At 49.1% G+C, this 21,535-nt stretch overlaps 1 protein-coding gene across 1 annotated transcript in view; it reads right to left on the bottom strand.

Annotated features, from left to right (window-relative positions):
* LETM1 (leucine zipper and EF-hand containing transmembrane protein 1) overlaps nucleotides 1-21,535 on the bottom strand; it is a 733,094-nt gene that overhangs the window by 383,040 nt on the left and 328,519 nt on the right. The window lies entirely within an intron of this gene.

The raw sequence follows: 21,535 nt of genomic DNA, 5'->3' as shown, positions 1-21,535 counted from the left end.
AGAAGTGCTTGAATAATAGCAATTCCCTTATGTTGCCATGTTTCCGCAGATCTATATACTGGGGCTGAAGGTAATGGTAAATAATAGTTCCAGGGTTGAAATGCCCTTTTGAGTCTGTGCAAACCTACTAACTTGCATATTTTAAGGGATTTCGCCAACTCTTCTCTAATCTTTTCCCATACTGAGAAAGGTTAGAAATTTGCAGACATAACATTTCTTCCAGGGTTGGGGCAAAAGTGATTGGAGAAAAAGTAAACTTGCAAACGCTCATATTTTTGCATGAGCAAATTTAAACCTGCATATTTCCTCATGCAAAAATGCATTTTACAAATGTTTTCTAGGAGTACTATTTCTTGGCCTACTTCTGTAAACTCTTGACAATTCATGAAATCCATATTAGTGCACTTAATGCAAGGACATAGGTGCACTTTTGAGACTTTATTTATTAATTGGGCACTTAATTTGGACTGGCGTTAACCATGACTTTTTTTGTTTATTAAAATTCTATTTCTCTCTCTCGATCAGCTTGCTTCACTGTGAGTGACAGCATTCTGTTATTTAACAAGGAGCATATAGACACAGTCGTTTTGTTCAGTGCCAGGAACTACTGTGCAATGTGTGATTTTGTAGACCTATTTTTTTGTGTTTTTTCCAATGTTTGTTATAATGGTGAGGGCCCAGCAGCTCCCACACCAATAAGGTTTTTCAAAAACCATGCTAAAACAAGTCAGACATTGACAAAACCCAAAGGCTGTCCAACAATTTCAGATCTACTGGCTTTACCAATGCTTGTTTACTTTTAAGTTTCCCATAGTCTTATTGAAACTGGTTACACTGATTTTCCATTATTACATTTTTGGGGAAATACTAGCATACATCAACAAATTGTAGTAAATGATGCTGCAAAGAAATGGTACTTAAAATTTTACAGTAGTTTTGCGGAATGTTTTTGCATTTTATTGTGAACATTTTATTTTGAAAGCAAATAACCATCAATCTTACTTTCAAGCTTCTGCAAATATTCGCATCTAATCAGAGAGCATTCTGAGAGTATTATAAAAAACCTCATATTGCTAAACATTAAAAACGTTTGTACACATTTTTATACTGGAACAACTGTCAATAGTGCAGTCTGAGCTTACAACATTTACTTAACGAGCTCATCCTAATAATAAAGGCTTTGCATAATGAACCATAAATACAAGATTGAACAGCATTAACATAAGGTCACAAATATTACCTTAACTGCAGGCTATGCCTTTCCCTGATCTATGTTGTGCTACTGTAAACTGGCTGCCATAGGGTTTGTGCTGTAGGGGGTTGGACAAAATACACATGAAATCTTGTTGCCCTGGACTCCAAACAATATGTCCCAGGGGTCGGGCTATAGGAATTCCACATCCCTGCCTTTTTCTATAGTATGTCGTATATTTAATTTCCATTTATTGCCCCAGAAGGAAACTATAACAAATGCACATTTTATTACGGTCTGGTGCCAAATTTAGGGGCAGATGTATCAAGATTCGATTTTGCGATTCCTAAATAGCGATTTTTAAGGAATCGCTATTTAGAAATCGCAAAATGGAATGTATGTACAAAATTGCTATTTTTTAGCGATTCCTTATTTTCCCTTATTTGCAGATTCGCATTTTGCAAATTCGCAATTAAGGAATAATCCCCATGCATTCCTATGGGCAAGGAGGCCCATAGGAATGATTGTGAAATAATTCTCAAATTGCGAATTCTCAATTTGCTAATCGCAATTTGAGAATTATTTCTAGGATGCAGGGGTGTCTCAAAGACACCCTGCTGCACCCCTGAAATTTACATGTGTGTGCATGTGGCGCACATACATGCCCTACGGGCATGTATATGCATCACATGCCACCCTCACAAATGCCAAATAGGGCATTTTTAAAAGAAATCCCAAATTAACACTAACTACAAGTTGGTGGTAATTTGCGATTTCTTAACCCAAATTTGCAATCTCAAAAAGTTACATACATCTCATTTAAGGAATCGCAAAATTTGCGATTCCTTAAATGCTTAAGCAAAATAATGAATCGCAATTTTTGGCGATTCCTTATTTTGCGATTTTTTGTTACATATCAAAAAATGCTAAAATGGCTTTTGCGAGTCGCAAAGGCCGAAATTCCGCGAATTTCAGCCTTTGCGATTCGCAAAATGCTTGATACATCTGCCCCCAAGTGTTGTAAGACTTGCAACTATAGCCAAAGCAAGAGACAAGCTACACAAGGATGTTGACAAACAGTAATTGAAGGTGATAAATGCATCACTTAAAAGCAATTCTTAATCCCCCGGTCAGTGTTTGACAGTTTCAATATTTTGGAATAAGACTAAGCTGCGACTGGGAAACTAGGACTCAAAACTTGGGATTGGTTTTCTCTACGGACGCCTACACAGCTATTGCGACATCAAACTGCACACATTGAACAGTATCCCACTTCCAGTATAGTTTCTTACTTAACCTGTTAACTCCTGAATGTTTCTGCTGAAATAAGAAGGCCCTTTTTAGGTTTCGCCTGGCGTTCACTGCGTAGCGCAGGCGAAATCTTTTGATCTTCAGTACGGGGCTTGAACCCGCCTCTCTCTTCCATTGGATAGCTCCATAAATGGAGGATAGCCATTGGAAGAGAGATGTGCCAGTAAATGTTGGAGCAGATTCGTGGACGTTCCGGCGTTTTTTCCAGCTCCGCCCCTTTTTAGTACATCATGCAGCGGTGGGTGGTATTTTATTTTTTCCGGCATGTTTTGGTCTTTTTGAAAGTGTCTTTTGCAGGAGTGGGCTGCGAGATTTAGGTTGCCAGGAATTACTTTCTATTTGCGATCAGGTAAGCAGCATTTTGTTTTAATTTTCTTTTGACTTTGTAAGTCTACCCCGTCTCATGTCGTCTCCGTGTTTGTTTTCCGTCTTTGCGTGTCTCGTTGCTGTCGTTTTTGTTTTCGTGTATGGAATGCTTCCGGCGGTATGTTTATCCTGTTTAAGGTAAGCCATTTGTTCCTTGAAATTTATCTAATCTATTTTTTTTTCTAGGTCTAACAAGTGTTCTGCGCTTTGCACGGAATGCTTCCGGCGGTATGTATGCTCCTGTTTTTGTTGTGTTTAAGGTAAGCCATTTCCATTTCCATCGTGTCCTGGTGTCTCCGTGTATTGTTATGCGTGGCTCGTGGCTGTCGTCTTTGTTTTCCGTCTGTTTTCAGTCTTCGTCTTTGCCTCCGTGTTCTGGTGTTCTGTTGTCTCCTTGTATTGTTGTGCGTGGCTCGTTTGAAATTTATTAGAGGAAAAAACGCTCACGCAGTTCTAGCAGACTGCGTGGAGGTGCTTTGTCCCGTGACTGCTCAATAAATGGCACACTGTGGTCTCTGCCAGGAAAGCACTGGCGCGCCTGTTCCTGGCAGAGGGCAGGTGGCTTGTGACCCACGATGTCTTCAGGAAGCAACGAGCCAGGGGCACATTTATACTGTGTGCCATGGCGGGAGGGGACAAGGGGTTAAGTAAGATAGCCGTTTCGCCATGCCAAAGTAGAAACGCTTTCTTTCAGAGTGTTTGTTACTCGTCAAACACGCTGTTGTCGAATGCCTTGCGTGAAATAAAAAGCGAGAAGGGAGGGGGGGGGGGGGGAATGTGCTAAATGGGAGGCCTGGTGGTTCTACATTTGTTTTGGGAAATTCAGATTCTTTGAATAAGTACCCCAACCGCTTCTCACAAAATCTAGCCGAGGCAAGGTCCATGACGATCAAAGACACTTCTTTTCTGCTTCCAAATGGTTGACCAACCAGGCAGACTCCATTAAAAGCTGTTGACTGGAAGACTAACAAGCATTTACAATGCAATGGTTTTGCCTTTGTTAAAGTTAGAGCTATTGGCATTGCTCTTGACATTATTTTTATTTATGTTTTTTTAACATAAATAAATGGCATTGTCATTTACAATGCCACTAGCTTTATCTATCGCAAATGACACACACAAACACACACAGAGCCGCCCCACACACACCCCCACACAGAGCCCCGCACACACAGCCCCCCACACACACTGCCACACAGAGCCCCCCACACACACAGCCACACAGACCCCTACACACACAGCCACACAAAGCTTCCTACACACACAGCCACACAGAGCCCTCCACACACACCAACACAGCACAAGCAGGCAACAGGGGCAGACGGAGGCACAAGCAGGCAACAGGGGCAGACGGAGGCACAAGCAGGCAACAGGGGCACACAGAGGCACAAGCAGGCAACAGGGGCACACAGAGGCACAAGCAGGCAACAGGGGCACACAGAGGCACAAGCAGGCAACAGGGGCACACAGAGGCACAAGCAGGCAACAGGGGCACACAGAGGCACAAGCAGGCAACAGGGGCACACAGAGGCACAAGCAGAGCACAAGCAGGCAACAGGGGCACACAGAGGCACAAGCAGGCAACAGGGGCACACAGAGGCACAGGCAGGCAACAGGGGCACACAGAGGCACAAGCAGGCAACAGGGGCACACAGAGGCACAAGCAGGCAACAGGGGCACACAGAGGCACAAGCAGGGGCACACAGAGGCACAAGCAGGCAACAGGGGCACACAGAGGCACAAGCAGGCAACAGGGGCACACAGAGGCACAAGCAGACAACAGGGGCACACAGAGGCACAAGCAGACAACAGGGGCACAAGGAGGCACAAGCGGGCAACAGGGGCACAAGGAGGCACAAGCGGGCAACAGGGGCACAAGCAGGCAACAGGGGCACGAAAACGGAGGCACAAGCAGGCAACAGGGGCAGGTGAAGAAAACACAATTTTCAACAGCCCACTTGGCTCTGCAACAGTTGCCTTTGAAAAGCAATACGGCGTAATGGGCATGATCAAATCCCGCCCCCTGCATAAAAAACAACAGCCTGAGGCGACTGCTAACACACATGTAGTACAAGGCATTACACGGCAAGGGTGCTGCTGCCGGCAATTATCCTGGTATTTAAACAAATCTCTCTCTCTCTCTCATCAGGAAAGCGTTTAGTGAAGCAGGTGGAGCGAGACAGGCTGACATGGAGCACAGCTACTTATCTGTCCCCTCCAGCAACTGCACTTTCTGAACCAGAGTTGTGTCAAATGAAACAACTGCACATTGACTTTTCACTTCTATAAACATTATGGCGTGATTGACAACTCTGGGAAGCAGTCGCTGTAATCATCTCGCCTCCTGCTAGGGTAGATGTGGACATGTATTTTATATCAGCGCCTCGCCAGGAGTAGTAAGCGCTATATAAATACAAGTCACTCGCAGCCACTCCAACCCCACTTACATATTACATAACGCGCAATTAAAATACATCTACTGCTCCAAGGCAAGTCACGCATGCTCACTCCAGGAAATCACAGGATCAAATCACCACCAGACCTAGTACTAAGAATGTGGAAACTGATGAAAACGACTCTCTTTGACGTTTGAAATTGATTGATATTCTCTCACGCTAAATACATTTTCTCTTTGGAAATACTCACTTTTAATTCATCAGCAGCAGAGCGGGACGAGGAGGGAAGGCACGGAAAGCGGCGGGCACGTAAACAGCGCGGGACTGTCTGTGGGATCACGAGAAACAGGGGGACACACACAACACGGGACTCTCCACACCTCTGCGGCTGCCGGTAGTGAGCGCTTTGCAGTCCCCCAACCACCACCACCATGCAGTGTGCCCGATAGGGCAGAGGGTCTGAAAACCGTCAGCATCTCCTGTCTATGCCCGGCTAGAGCCGAGCCCCCAGGGACATAAGAGAGTCAGACTTCCCTCCCCACCCAGGAGAGCGGCACCTCACCACACCCACAGGGGCGTACCTCAACACTCCTGCGTGCCCCCCACACCCACTGCTGCCACGGGTAGCGGGAGGGAGCCTCCCCTAGCCCCAGATAAAAAAACAAATCGACTCACCTGCACCTTGCGACGGCGGCACTTCTCCGGTCTCCCTCTTCGGCATGGGAGACCGGCAACGTCCTCCGCTTCTTCCGGGGCTCCCTCCAGGCAGGCCACGGCAGCCCCGCGTGGGCCGCCATACTGCTTCTGGGCCGCCGTCTTCCTTCTTCCCCCGGGCGGCGGGGGGGCGGGCACTTCCGGCCGGCCGGCCGCGCTAGGATTGGCCGGCCGGGCTAAATGCTGTCATGGAGACTGCACAGGCCTTGCTGTGGGAGACTTCGGATGAGCCCCGCACGCACAGTGAATATTAGATTTTAGAGAACAATGCAGGGGTCTGTTGGGTGTCTCGTTGCTTTCCCAAACACGGAAGAGAAGCACAGTCTGCCTGAAAGGCTGACCAATCAAAGGCCGCAAGGGGTGACAGGCCCAGGCACGCACCGGTGGGAACACTGTTGTCACCCTGTGATCCGGGTGGCGGAGCGCTGATTGGCCAGCAGAGGCCGGCTGCCAGCCAACCGGATCTGCGCATTTCATGCTGCCGGGGAGATGCGAGCTCAGGCAGGGGAGGGAGCGGCCCTGTAGTAAGATGGCGGGGGAGGAGAGCGAGCGTTTGTCATTAGCGTCGCCTTTGTCAGGCAGGCTCTGCTGAGTCACTGTGAGCAATGGGGGGGGGAGGAAACGGAACACCGAGGACTGTGTTTTCTCAAATTGAAAACACAACATGTTACAAAACGGACGGCGGGAGAGGACACGGATGGCGGGAGGGGGGGCGGGAGGGGACACGGGGGGCGGGAGGGGACACGGACGGCAAAGCACTCACGCAAGCAGGAAAGGGTGCCGGCTCAATGCCGGGACAGATTCGGAGGCGTTCCCGGCGTCGCGTGACGTCGGCAAAAGCCAAAGAATCTCGGGAACGCCCCCGTGTCTGGTCCGGCATTGACGGCATTTATGGAGCCAGCCAATGAATGACGAGGGCCGACCCAAACCCACACACAGTACTCATTAGGTTTTTGCCTGTGCAAAAAAGATGCGCAGAGTGCATCTTTTTGGCGAGGCAAAACCTAAAAAGGGGAAAGGGGAAGTGGGCGAAGCTACCCTCCGTACTCAATTACCACAGCTCTTTACAGAGCAGCACTTGTGCGCTAGCTCACGCTTGACCTAAAAAGGACCTGAACCCAGTGCACCAGGCAGTATGATATAAAATAGGGTGGCGTTGGTACTTTCTAGGCTAATGAACAGAGAGGTAATGAAGACCTATTGGAAAAGGAGTAACTTTCTGGATCCAGACTGGTGCTTGGGACATTCATAAGTAGAGGAATCTCAGAGAGTATTTAGTAACCAACAGGAATATTGTTACTTAAATTAAGTAACTTTTTCTTCATGTTTGTTTGTTTGGCTAGTAAGGTTATTGGTGGTAAAATATGTATAGGGCACCAGTGTAAAATAGATTAATGGAAACTTTGTATAAAATGGGCATGCGTTGTAAGAAAAGTATGACAGGAGCTATAAACTCAGTAATAATCATGGAAAATAATGATGAGAAATTCGGTGCTTTTCAAGAAGAGTATAGTTTATATCTCAAAAAATTTTTTGCTCAATTTGCAGCGGAGCACTTCCATTATGTTTGTGATTTCAAAAGAAAGATCATGTTAGTCTTGTTTTGTTTTGAATTTCGAAACTTGATTGATTTAAAAAATAAATCAATTGGATATGAGCAGATTATGTTGCAACTAAAAAACCAATGTAAAACAGGATATGGAATATGGAAATTAGAGTATAGCCTCTAGAAAATGACTAAGAGGGCCTTGCCAGATATTGGAGACTTAGCTGGGTGTGCCACGGAAGATATTTCAGTACTGAAATACTCTCTTATTATTTCTAGACTTGTGTAAATGAGTATGCTTTTTAACTAGTTTACAATGTGTTTAACACCTATAGACAAATGAATAGGTCAAGGATAAAAGGCCTAATTGCGATTTCGGTCAGTAAGCCTCCAACCGCTTGTCAGAGGCTTACCGACCAACATGGTAGGTTTACATTTCGACCCCCAAATTATAATGTGGGCAGTTGGAGTATAAACCGGCCGGTAAAAGTGACTGTGTTCCGACGGGCTCAAGGGGCCCTTCGGCCAGTTAGAAGTTGCTCATAATTCCGTAAGGACAGCGTTTCTTCAGTCAGGATTATTATAGAGAGCAGTCGGTAGCCCTTGTTTTCTTCAATACTTGCTGTGCAGGGTCAGAGCATCGAACGAGCGAGGAGCAAGGAGCGAGGAGGCGGAGGCGAGGAGCTGAGGAGCCGAGGAGAGGTGGGGAGAGGAGGACACCATCTCACTCACCTTCGCTTTTAGTGAGAAGCGACTCAGCATCCAGCCTTTAGCCTCCAGACTCCAGACTCCTGCTGCCTGCCTGCGTGTATTCGGCGGCGGGGGAAGCTCCGTGCTCCGTGTTCCTGCAGCCTGCAGTCTGCAGCGGGAGAGGACACGGACGGCGGGAGGGGACACGGACGGCAAAGCACTCACGCAAGCTGGAAAGGGTGCCGGCTCAATGCCGGGACAGATTCGGGGGCGTTCCCGGCGTCGCGTGACGTCGGCAAAAGCCAAAGAATCTCGGGAACGCCCCCGTGTCTGGTCCGGCATTGACGGACAGGCCCCTCGTCCAATGGCTACGCTCCATTTATGGAGCCAGCCAATGAATGACGAGGGCCGACCCAAACCCACACACAGTACTCATTAGGTTTTTGCCTGCGCAAAAAAGATGCGCAGAGCGCATCTTTTTGGCGAGGCAAAACCTAAAAATTAGGGTTTTACTTCTCAAAACACATAGTTTGTTTGTATTTGTTATATCCAAGAAATTGACTCTGGCAGGTTGTGGAAGATTCTGCCTGCTATCCATGCCTTTTAGGACATGGTGCCTTTATTTATTTAATTATTTTATTTACCCCACGTTATGTTAGTATTTGTGGTAAAGCTTGGAGCTATTGGGAACTATGTTTTATGTTTTGTCACACAGATATCGTTCTTTTTTCCCTTCAGCCAGAACTTTGGAGTGCGTAGTTCCTTATTGCTCGGTCTTGGGCGCCAGCTTTTTATTCTTTGTATGATCTTTTTGTCACATTTATTCAATCCTCACGCTTCTTTATGCTCATGTATGCCCTTGACATACAAATCATCTTTACAGTCTCGGTAAGGAAACAGGGTGTGCCATTACAACGCATGCCTTTACCACGCGTGTGCTACCACATGTTGACCTTTACAGCGTGTGTTATTATTTAGCCTTTACTACACATTTTTTATTTTTTAGTTCATATATTTTTTTGAGAGGCGTGGGCCAAAACCTACTTATTTAAGGGGGCGTGGCTTGGCGGGCGAAGATGGCGGTCGCAGCCTTGTAGAGCTCCCGCCGGCCCGGACTTAATACGTTCATTTATCCTGGCCCCCGAGCCCGCTGTTGATACCCAGTGGTTGGCGCTGATCTGGTGAAGTCTCCTGTTTGCTCTGGTGTATCGATTTTGCGTTTTTTCCCCTCCTGTGATCGGAGAGAGGCGACGGCGACGTGCGGCCTGGTGGCCGGCCGGAGACCGGGGTCCTCGAGTTTCGTGACGCCTGGTGGCAGTCGCGGACTGGCTGGTGGAGGTGGCATCCTCTGCGCCGCTCTTGGCTCAGCTCTACTGCTACGGTCGCCTGTGGACCACAACAACGCCACTCGTTCCTGCGCCTTGGGCGGACAATTTTTCTCTTCGTGACCAGAAAGCGGCGACGGCACCGTGTGGCCTCGTGACCGGCTGGAGACCGGGGTCCTCGAGTTTCGGGACGCCCGGTGGCGATGGTGGACTCGCGGCTGGTGGTGGCATCCACTGCCCTTGGCTCGGCTCTACAGCTACGGCTGCCCACGGATCACAGCGACGCAACTCATTCCTGCGCCTTGGACAGACGCTCGTGGCGACGAGCGTGGAGGAGGCCTGTCCCACCTGGGTGAAGCCGGGACCTCGATTTTCGCGACCTCAGGCCTGTGCCGGCCTGCCCACTTCCTCCTTGGGGACTCCGATACCGACATCTCATCCAGCGCTTGTGGCAGTACCCGGGGGTTCCTGAGCCTTGTCGGGAGTGGTGCCCGCCCTGCCCAGGGTGCGCCATGACCAGGGATAGAGGAGGTGGCCCGCCTAAACATGGCCCTATCGATAAGTTCACGGGGCCTAATGGTGGCTCTGGGGCGGCCAGTGGCAGCGGCGGCCCCGGGCCGGATAATGCAGCGATACTGGCAGCCATCACCCAATCCCGGGACATGCTTGATGCCAAAATTGGGGCAGTAGGAGCGGACGTTACGCTGCTGCGCCAAGACCTCCGCAACGCGGTGGAGCGGATCACCGGGGCTGAATCCCGCATCACGGTGACTGAAGCGGACATTGGCGCCATGAAGAAGAGGCTGGCAGAGGTGGAGGGTGTCCAGAAGACACTGGCGGCCCGGGTGGAGGACGCCGAAGGGCGCGCGCGAAGGAACAACCTCCGCTTCATTGGCTTTCCGGAGCGGTGCGAGAAGGACGACATGGAGCGGTTCTTGACCCAGTGGCTGGAGAGCTGGCTCCCCGAAGGGACACTGTCCTCGTGCTTTGTTATTGAGAGAGCTCACAGGGCCCTGACCCAGCGGCCACCGGAGGGTGAGCGCCCTAGGCCAGTCATCGCCCGGCTGCTAAACTATCATGACCGCGATGTTATCCTGCGGGAGGCGAGAAACAAAGGCTCGCTCACCTTCGAGAATCATGCCATCATGATCTTTCCTGACTACACGAAGATGGTGCAGCAGCAGAGACAATCCTTCGTGGCCGCTAAGGCCAAGCTGAGGGGCCTGAAGCTCCAATACTCTCTCCTGTATCCAGCCCGCCTGCGAGTGGTGTACCAGTCCCGGACGCATTTCTTCGATTCACCCGAGGAGGTTTTCCGCTGGACCGACGAGGCGGTGCGACTCAGGCCGCATGCCCAGCCGGGGCTGGACCCAGGCAGGTCCCAGGGATCGTCGCCGGAGCGGTCGGATCGCCCGAACAGGAAGGGCCGCCATCGGAGGTCTCGCTCCAAGAAGAGGTCGGCCTCCGCCAGCGCATCGCAGACGGGTGGTGCCAGGGACTCGGAGCACTCTGATACCGGCAGCTGAACATTGCTGGGACTGGATTTTATTTGCTGAAGTACTGATCTGTCCTGCATTGGCTGGTGAGACTGTTCTGTTATGACTTTCGTATGCCAGTCAGTTCCCATGTGAGGACTTCCGTTACCTTTCATGGGGACGCAGTGGGACTCGGGGGCACCTTTTGTGAGTGTTGTTGGGGGGGTGGTGAGTGTGTCTTGGTTGGGATGTTGGGATCCATTGGTATGGCGGGCCCTGGGTCCTCTGTTCTGGACCCGGGTCTCTCCATGCCGCGACAGATACTTCAATGTTCTCTGAGGTATTGGGGTGGGGGGTGTGGGGTGAGGGGGGAAGTTCTTTTGTTGCTGATGTTTGGGGGGGTTTGGATCTGGGGGGGATTGCTGTGTGTTCGGGCTGGGAGGGTGGGACCGCACGTGTATGTGGCTTTTGATTTTGTTGCTTTGTGGGGTGCGCCAGGGTGGGACGGAGGGCCGGATACTGGATCCTGTGTTGATAATGGCTGATACTGTGACTATGTCTCCTCAAAAGACCCTGCGTGTTGTGACGTGGAATGTGAGGGGTGTCCTGGATAAAATCAAGCGTGGGGCTGTGCTGCGTTGGGGGAAGAGAGAGATGGTGGATGTGCTACTGCTTCAGGAGACCCACATGCTGGGCTCCAAGGCCCTTAGCCTCCAGAGGTTCGGATTTCAACAAGTGTACCATGCGGGCTTCACGAGGGGCTCGCGGGGGGTGGCTATCTTGGTACACCGCAGGGTGGCTTACGTACATGAGAAGCAATGGACTGATCCCCAGGGCCGTTATATATTCATCAAGGGCCTGTTGGGTACCGAACAGGTGGTTTTTGGTAGCGTGTACGCCCCCCCCTGCAGTGGGCCTTGTCTGAGCGGCTGTTCGCGCTGTGGGATGAGATTCCGGAGGTATTGACCATGGTGGGGGGCGATTGGAACGAGTTTATGGATGTGGGCCTGGATCGCCTAAGGCGGGTGCCTGTTGTGTTGGATCCCCCCCCTGCTGCTGCTCCCACCAAACTATGTGCGACTGTGAATGGCCTAGGCTGGGTTGATGTGTGGCGACACTTTCATCCTGCTGTGCGTGAATTCACATATGTGTCGGCGGTGCATGGGTCCTTTTCGAGACTAGATTATTTGTTTGTGCCGGGTGCCTGCCTGAGTCGTGTCAGAGATGCCGTGATACTCCCCAGAGGCCTCTCTGATCATTCCCCTGTCCTAGCCACCATGACCCTCCCCTCCAGGCGACAGCCATTTCGTTGGCGGATGTCATCTTGGCAGCTGCAGCGGCCTGAGTACGTGCGTCACCTGCGCGAGGCGATTGATCAATTCTGGCGCGAGAACTTGGTGGGGGACGTAGACGCTGTGGTGGTGTGGGAGGCGCTGAAGCCCACGCTCCGGGGCATTGATATAGCTTGGTGTGTGGCTGCCCGGCGTAAGCATCGGGAGGCCATTGTGACCGCCGCGGCCCGCGTGGAGGAGCTGGAGCAGCGTGGTCGGCTCGGGGGCGACGAAGGTGTTGTGAGGCAGCTCCTGCAGGCCCAACAGACGTACGCCTCCGTCCTCTACGAGGAAGCCCGGCAGGCGTGGCTCGCCACGCGCAGCAGGGTGTATCAGTGGGGCGACAAGTCTTGTACTATGCTCCATAGGCTATGCCAGGCGACCTTCCAGCCCCTGGTGTTGCCGGGTCTTGCGGCGGACGACGGCTCGGTCATGACTGATCCAGATTTGCTGGCGGCTAGCTTTGCTCGTTACTACGAAGCGCAATACGCTCCTCGCGATCACTTGGAGACGGACGAGATATCTGCGTATCTTGCTGACCTGCTACCGCAGGCCGTCCCTGATGAGACCAGGAACGCCCTGAATGCCCCGCTTACGGCTGAGGAACTCGGGGAAGCCCTTGGTCAATTAAACACTGGTAAGGCGCCCGGCCCGAGTGGCTACCCAAGCGAATTCTATAAAAAGTTTCATGTCCAGCTGGGGCCCCACTATCGCCGCGCCCTGGAGGCGGCGCGGGTTCAGGGAGAGCTGCCACCAGACTGGCGTCATGCCGAAATCGTGGTCTTCCTGAAGCCGGACAGGCACGACTCTTACAGGCCGATCTCCCTTCTCAATATAGAGGCCAAGATTCTGGCTAAGGCCTTGGCGAACCGCCTCTTGCCTCACATTGCTGACCTGGTCCACCCCGACCAGGCCGGATTCATGCCTCACAGGGCCACCCGGCATAATATTCGACAGGCGCAGGCAGCGGTGGATGCCATGGGTGCTAGAGATGAGCAGGCGGCACTCCTCCTGGCGGACATGGACCGGGCCTTTGATTCGGTGAGTTGGGCATATCTGTTCACCCTGTTAGCCCGCCTTAACCTAGGGCTGGTTTTCTTGTCGTACGTTCGTCTCCTCTACACTAACGTTACGGCCTCGGTCCGGGTGGCCGGTGCTACCTCTGGGCGCTTCCGCATAGGTCGCGGTACTCGGCACGGTTGCCCGTTGTCCCCGTACCTGTTCGCCCTTGCCATGGAACCCCTGGCGTCGCGGATACGAATAGATGCCCGGTTGCGTGGCTTCGCCTGGAGTGAAGACCTGGTGGATAGGATCGCATTGTATGCGGATGACGTCCTCCTATTCCTCAGTCCAGGCTGATGTCAAGACTTGGTCCCGGATGCCACTCACTATTTTTGGGAGATCGGCCATCTTCAAAATGGTGGCGCTTCCGAGGCTCTTATTCCAAATTCTGAATTTCCCGTACCCCATTGGCCTGGAGTGGTTCCGTCAGGTTAATTCTGTGCTGGGCCGCTTCTTGTGGGATGGCGGTGCGGCCAGGGTGGCCTTGAAGACGTGCTTTCTGTCCACGTACTGTGGTGGCCTGGCCACCTCGGACCTCCTCTCCTACTACCAGGCTTCCCAACTACTTGTCCTCAATGAATGGTGGTACGGTGACAGGGGTGATCCAGCTTATGCCCTGGAACGATTGCTCATGGGGGATCGCACACTCCACACCATCCTTTATTCGGCCCGTCTACGCCGTGGGTTGCCATCGGTCACTAGAGTGGTTTTTGCGGTGTGGCGGCAGTCCCTACGCCGCATGGGATGGTGGGGCACATTGACGGCTGAGACCCCGCTCTGGCACAACGGTCTGCTCCCGGAACTGGCGGCCTTGACCGGGTTTGACGGCTGGGAGGCCATTGGGATTACACAACTGGGCCAGGTCATGTCCGGCACCACCCTCAAATCCTTCGAGGAGCTCCGCACAGAGTTCCAGATGCCTCAGTCCCAGTTCTTCCGCTACCTCCAGTTGCGGCATGCCCTCGCCCCGAGCATCGCCGGCCTCGACTCCCTGCCGGAGTTTAGCCCGGTTGAGGCCAAAGTGTTTATGGGGGACCTGGGGGACAGGAAGGTCTCTAGGATCTATCAGACACTTGTTATTCACTGCTCCTCCACCCTGCACTCCCTTCGGGAGGCGTGGGGAGTGGACGTGGGCCCCCTTGATGAGGACGATTGGAGGGAGGCGCTAGAATCCCCACGCGGAACCGCCATAGCAGTCCGGCTCCGGCTGATACAATTTAAATACTTGCACCGCGCTTATTATACGCGTGAACGTTTGTGGAAGGCTGGTTTAATTGCATCCCCGGAGTGCCTGCGTTGTGGGGTGGTGCCTGGTTCCCTGCTGCACACGGTGTGGTCGTGTGGCCGACTGACTGGGTTCTGGAGGGGTGTGTGGAGTTGCCTGGCTGAGGTCCTGGGCTGGGACCTTCCTCGTACCCACAGGCTGGGCCTGCTGCATATCATGGAAGGGGTTGGGGGCAACATATATAAGCGTCACCTGTTGCTCTTGGGGCTGGTGGTGGCTAAGCGGGACCTGGCCCGGGCGTGGAAGTCAGTGAGGGCCCCCCCCCCTGTCTGCATGGAAGGCTGGACTGGATTATTTTATGGGTCTGGAGAGGCCGATATTTGAGGCGAGGGGCTGCCCGCGTAAACACTACAAGGTCTGGAAGCGTTGGGCCGACTACCGTGGCCTGTCCTTGGACCCCCCGGTGGAACAGGAAGAAGACATTTGATCACAGTGACGATTTTTGGCCTGAAGCGGCAAAGCCCTGGTGGCATTACACCTACTTATTCTTTTTACATTTCCTTATCTGTTGCTTTCTGTACACGTGCGGTAGGGGGGGTGGGGGGGGAGTTTGGAGCGGGGGGCGGAGTTGTGGGTTAGGGTAGGTTGCTGGGGAGTTTTTATACTGAGCCTATTTTGAGTCTACTCCATCCTTTGCTGCCTATGTGGTTACTGCATTGATATTGTTGTGGTGATCTCGGTGTGTGGAGATGCCACATTCTTGATACTCATTTGCTCAATAAAATTGGTTGTGAAAAAAAAAAACCTACTTATTTAAAATACATGTATACTCAATTCGATTTTTGTGGCAACCCACTGAACCTAGTTTTTTTTTTTTAACTCCTATCTTTTCTTTCCTAAACCCTAAAGTAACCCTTACCTATCTTTACCTCTAACCAGGGCACCAGTCCTAAAAACTGAAGTGGGGCCTGACCAATTTAAGCAGAATGCAAGTGACATGATGCATGAAATCACAGGGCGTGGCATCACACCCCACTGCCGGATTAGTATGCACCTCCCTACCCACGAGATAATTTTCCATTAGATTCCATTAGGTTTGCACAGTATTCACGTTGGGCACGAATTCAGAATGCATTGTTATCATTCATTGTTTAGAGGAGTATGTGATCAGGTCCTGTTTCATTTCTTTACAGACCCATGACGAAGAGTCCCGCTTTGTTGACCCGAAATGCATTGGGTACTTATGAAAAACTGTGAACAACATTTACTTATTGCGACATAAGATGATTATTATGCCTGCATATGGAATTTAATTTGAATATGGAATTGAATCAAGCTCTTTGATTGGAGTACGAATATTGAACTAAATAAAGTTGAACTTTGTGAAGAAACCCAGAGCACATTTTGGTGGGTAGGTGACCCTCCCCACACCACGTTTGGATATTTAAAGGCACGGTTAGACGTCGTGTGTCAAATGATGCGCCAAACCTAACAGACTTAACCACTTGATTAACTGGAGAGAAAACGAGTGCACGGGGATAATACTAATTGCTCATTGAACCCTTTTGTCTACCTCACCCCTGACTGCACCACGCTGTAAAAATGCGACTAGACGACATTGCTTTATTAACCACAAACAAAGCTGAAACATTAGGCTTCACCCCGGAAGCTGCAGAAGAAATTTATGGTTTGACTCAGGAGACCAGGAAATTTACTCCACAAAAAACCACCACTGCACAATTATTAAGACAACACGAGTACATGAGTAAAAAGGAGATTAACCAGAGGTTGCATGCAACCATGCTAATCCATTATCATAAGAACATGAGAATTCCTAGAGGACTCAGAATTGCTCTAAATCCAATGCTTTGTAAGAACAGTAAAAAATTTGTAGAGAAATGGTTTCAAATTTTGAACAAATGTTCACTAGATTTGATCTTATTGATAGTCGAAGAATTGTCGAAGGTACTAATTGAATTGGAGGAGGAAATCAAAGTCATACAAAAAAAAGTCAATAAAATTCCGGATGTACAAAAAACTTTGGAAGAGATCAACATGAAATTGGAACGTTATGCAAAAGAGGTGATCAAACGAAAAGTACGTAAATATCGTAGAGACACTTTAGACTATAAACTTGAAGAAGTGTACACGTGGGCGGAGATTTATAACCAACGACAATGGCAACCTAAGCAGCAACCACAAAAAACGGGCACAACCTCCTGGCAAGAAAGCATTGTTTCCGACTCGTTTCATCTAGACTACCAGTGAACAAAATAAGACCAGCCCAGCAGCAAACGCGCCACCTACTCCGTTAGAACAAGAAGGGGTCAAAGCAACCGAAGAGGAAATTGCCCAAAGGACGAGAAGTCAATTATCGAAAGCAACTTGATTATGAATATTTCATCTAAAACATTGACTACATCTCAGGAGAAACTTTTAAATAAAGGCACGACATTTGTACCTACATTTTGTTCAAACCATGCAGAATGAAATAGCCCTATTTAAATTCTTCAGGTCTCTGAAGTTAAGAATTTTCTTTAAAGACACTCAAGATACTGTGAAAGAATAAACATGGGATAAAGATTTCAGACCTAAAAGCAGCTTCTGTGCTCCATTTTCACATAAGACGATTGAAGCCTTTGAAAGATCTGTATTATCAGAAGTGCAATGTATTCCCTTCAACAAACCAAAGAAAAGTAATCTCTCTGTGAAGGAATGGAATACTCTTAAAAATCTGAGTACAGATAAAAGTTTGACATTTCAAAAGGCCGACAAGGGAGGAGCCCTTGTCGTAATGGATACGAAATTTTACTTTGAAAGGGTTAATGACCATGTCTCCGATGAAAATATCTATTTACCTTTGGAATGTGATCCGACAAACGAATACCAATTGATTCTTCAAAAAATTGTAGATCACGCATTAGAGATGAATTGGATCAATTCAAAGACTCACACATTTTTCACCATGAAATTTCCAAGAAGACCGCAACTATATATGTTGCCTAAAATGCACAAAGATCCCATCAATCCTCCGTTCAGACCCATAGTTTCGGCCTGCGGGTCCATCTCTGAACCCATAGGGAAGTTTGTTGACAGGTTTTTACAACCGATTGTGCAGAAGAACAAAACGTATATAAAAGACACAACAACGTTCTTAAATCTTTTGAACTCAGTGAATCTTGAAGATGATGTGACATACTGGCTATGCACGATTGACGTCACTGCGTTGTACACGTCAATCCCCCACAATGAGGGTATTGAAGCCCTGGAATGGAGTCTCTTGAACAGTGATTTGGAGGAATTTCAGTGAATATTCATTTTGGAATTATTGCAATTCGCATTATACTACAGTTATTTTGAGTGGCAGGGAAGATTTTTTAACCAGTGCAATGGAACTTCGATGGCCTTTGAGGGGGCGGCCTCTTATGCCAATACATATATGTGCAAATTTGAAACAGATCACATTTTGGAGAACCCTATGTGGACTGAAGTTCTCAGTCTTCAAAAGGTTTATCGATGATATTTTCCTCATCTGGAAAGTTTCACGACAAAAATGAGAAGAAAGCATCATGACATTGAATACTGTGAATGAGCGCATAAAATTCACCTACAACATCGACAAGGAAACCATAGCATTTCTTGATGTGCAAATACTGTTGCAGAACAATAAGATCAGTACCAAAGTTCTGACAGTCACAGTTCCAAGCCCTGACACAGTGAGTCACCCCCCCCCCCTCCCTTCCCTCCCTCCCTTTAACTTCCCGGGCCTCTGGCTCCGAGTCCGCACCGACCTTGTTCCTGATTGAGCAGCTGGAGTGTTTCAAATCATCATGACTGTCACCCAGCTGGCTGGCACAGACGCCGGAAGCCAGGATAGAGTGATCTGCGGCAGCACGCAGACTCAACCTAACCTGCTGCTTGACTTCCCCGCATGCGTAACTAACTTGTGGGACTGGTGGCGTATGACTCTCTCTGCGCAGCCCAGCCATTTGGTGGTCGTCGACGTCGGAGTCGGACAAAAGCTGAGCGGCCCCTGAGCTCAGACTGAGAATAAAGTGAAGAAGTGTGAACGTACCTGCCGGGTAAGGGCAGAATAGATCCATTCTCTCAGATGATTGATAATGATATTTCTGCACACTGTTTGTGGCACTGATTGACTATAGCAACGCGTCATGGCAAGCAAGCGAGTCATATGAAGATAGGTAGCCGGGCGTGAGTGTAGCTGTTAATGCTTGTAGTTGGAGGGGCGAATTTACTGCACTGCAGCCGGGAGTTCTGCCGCATCGAGGTAGGCCGCCCGCTGTCTGTCTTCCAGTGGCAGCGCCGGCCACTGATTTCCTTTAGGCCCCTCTCTGCCTGTGTGCCTGCAGGGCCTATAAAAAAGGTGGACTCGGGGGTACTATTTTGCATTAAATTAAGCAGCAGTATATGGCTCGAGTCCCAGCCAGCGGACGGCCTAATCATTGCCGAGTATTACATTTCGGAATCACTGACACTTTCTCCGAGGGGCAGGGGGCCCGCCGCATTCAATTTGCCGGTGCCGCATCCATCGACTCGTAGGCCTCTGTCTGTCTTCCAGTCAGTGGCACTGGCAGCGGGCGCGGCCTCCCATGTAAACTGGTGGTGATTGATTTCTTTAGGCCCCCTGCTCCGCCTGTGCCAATAAAGGTGGAGAGAAAGGGTATTTCTGCACTATTAAGCGGCAGACAGTTGAAATATGGCTCCAAGTCCCAGCGACTCCTGGGGGCCCCTAGAGCTCGGGGGCAGGGGAGCGACCGGGCCAACCCGAGCGCTTTCAGTTTGACACAGCCAGGCGTGGGCCCCCGGTGGAGTGCAGAGTGAGCTCCGCCCCGTCCGAGCCCCCTCTTCCGGGGCCCCCACCTACGCTCCCTGCACAGGGCCACCGTGAGCCTAGAGCCTGAGCCCTGTTGCTATTCCAAAGTTTTCACCCAGCACCACTGATAAAACATTTACCCACTTCACAATACATAAGATTGAAAAGGATTACAACGAACAATGCAGACTTAGAAGACTCCTTGAAACAACAAACGGAAAAATATTGTCAACGGGGTTACCCACAAGACATCCTTGATTCATCTTTGGCAAAGGTTTCTACACAATCCAGAGAAATGTTGTTGAAAGAAAAAACGAAGTCAAGAGCAAAAAACTGTGCGCGTGTTGAAATATTTCATTGAATCAGGTAGGATAAAACGCATCATTAACACTCATTGGCCATTGATTCAATTAGAACCTGATCGCATTGGTTTGTATAATGATAAACTGACATTTGCGTTTCAAAGATCAAGAAATTTAAAAGAACTTCCCAATGCACCCAAACAAGTGGATGTTAAATGGCGAGGTATGTTAAGGTGTCAAAACTGCATTCACTGCAGCAATGTCAAAACTGGCAACATGATAACAAATCCAACAAAAGGTCATCAAATTGAACTACATCATACAAGCACGTGTGACACCGCCAATTGCATCTATATGAACGCAAATTGAAAATTCGCATCACGGAGCATAAAAGTAATATAAGACTAGCAAACAAAAAATCTACAATAGCCAATCATTGGAATGAAGCAAAACACCAAATTTCTCAATTACGTTTCATGGTTTTGGAGAGTTTACCGCAGAACCGCGACAGGGATTCCACAAAGCAAGATTAAGAGCTGAATATTTTTGGATTAAAAAATTAAACTCTACCCTTCCCATGGGGTTAAATGATCAGATAGAATATTTGTGTTTTCTGTAAATACCAGGTTCTCTGTATTGGACATTGACTATAGACTGAATCTGTGTTCCTCATCATCATGAACATTCACATTGATGTCATGTTTACTTAACTCGAGTCGCTTTGATCATCTCTGGTTATTTGATATATACTGAGCAATTGTCACTTTTGTTTATGTTCAGATTGTGTTTCAATATAACTTTATTTATTTGTGTACGAGTGCCCATTTCCGTATGAATCCGACACACTCATGTCACATGATAAGTGCATCCCGCGTTTCCCGCATTCCCATTGGCTGTTACCCCAATCACATGATCATTGTGAGTCCGTCTTTTTATTTATTAATTTGCACGTAAACCAACTTCCCTAATGCTTGTATTTACGAGAAGAATAGAGACACGGATTGTTCCAGTGCGCTGTAAGTCAGTATAACCTGTGCGCTTTAGAATATAGTATTGATCATTTAAAACTGTTGCTCGCCCGTAATTTTGAGAATCCCGCATGTCTTGTATTTGATCGGACCAACTTGCACAGCACGTTGCTTCTTCCGAGCACTTTGTTTTAGTTTAAGTAATTCACTACCGGATTAATATGCACCTCCCTACCCAGGAGATTATTTTCCATTATCTTCCATTAGATTCCATTAGGTTTGCGCAATATTCACGTTGGGCACGAATTCTGAATGCATTGTTATCATTCATTGTTTAGTGGAGTATGTTATCAGGTCCTGTTTCATTTCTTTACAGACCCCTGACGAAGGGTCCCGCTTTGTTGACCCGAAATGCTTTGGGTACTTATGAAAAACTGTGAACAACATTTATTTATTGCGACATAAGATGATTATTATGCCTGCATATGGAATTTAATTTGAATATGGAATTGAATCAAGCTCTTTGATTGGAGTACGAATATTGAACTAAATAAAGTTGAACTTTGTGAAGAAACCCAGCGTTTCATGAGATATTGTGCGCACATATTGGTGGGTAGGTGTCCCTCCCCACACCACGTTTGGATCACACCCCATTACCTCACAGGAAGCGATATCACAAGAAGTGGCATCCGAACTTAAGACTACTTACATGTGTTTAGCAGTCTATCACAAGTACATTTGAGCTTCAAAATATTTTACAAGTTAGATTTTGGGTCATGGTTGTGTCAAAAAAGTGAC

The sequence above is a fragment of the Lissotriton vulgaris genome, chromosome 3_2, assembly GCF_964263255.1.
Source record: "Lissotriton vulgaris chromosome 3_2, aLisVul1.2, whole genome shotgun sequence".
Classification (NCBI taxonomy): domain Eukaryota; kingdom Metazoa; phylum Chordata; class Amphibia; order Caudata; family Salamandridae; genus Lissotriton; species Lissotriton vulgaris.
The sequence above is the reverse complement of the archived record's forward strand: the minus strand, read 5'-3'. Positions and strand labels throughout refer to the sequence as shown.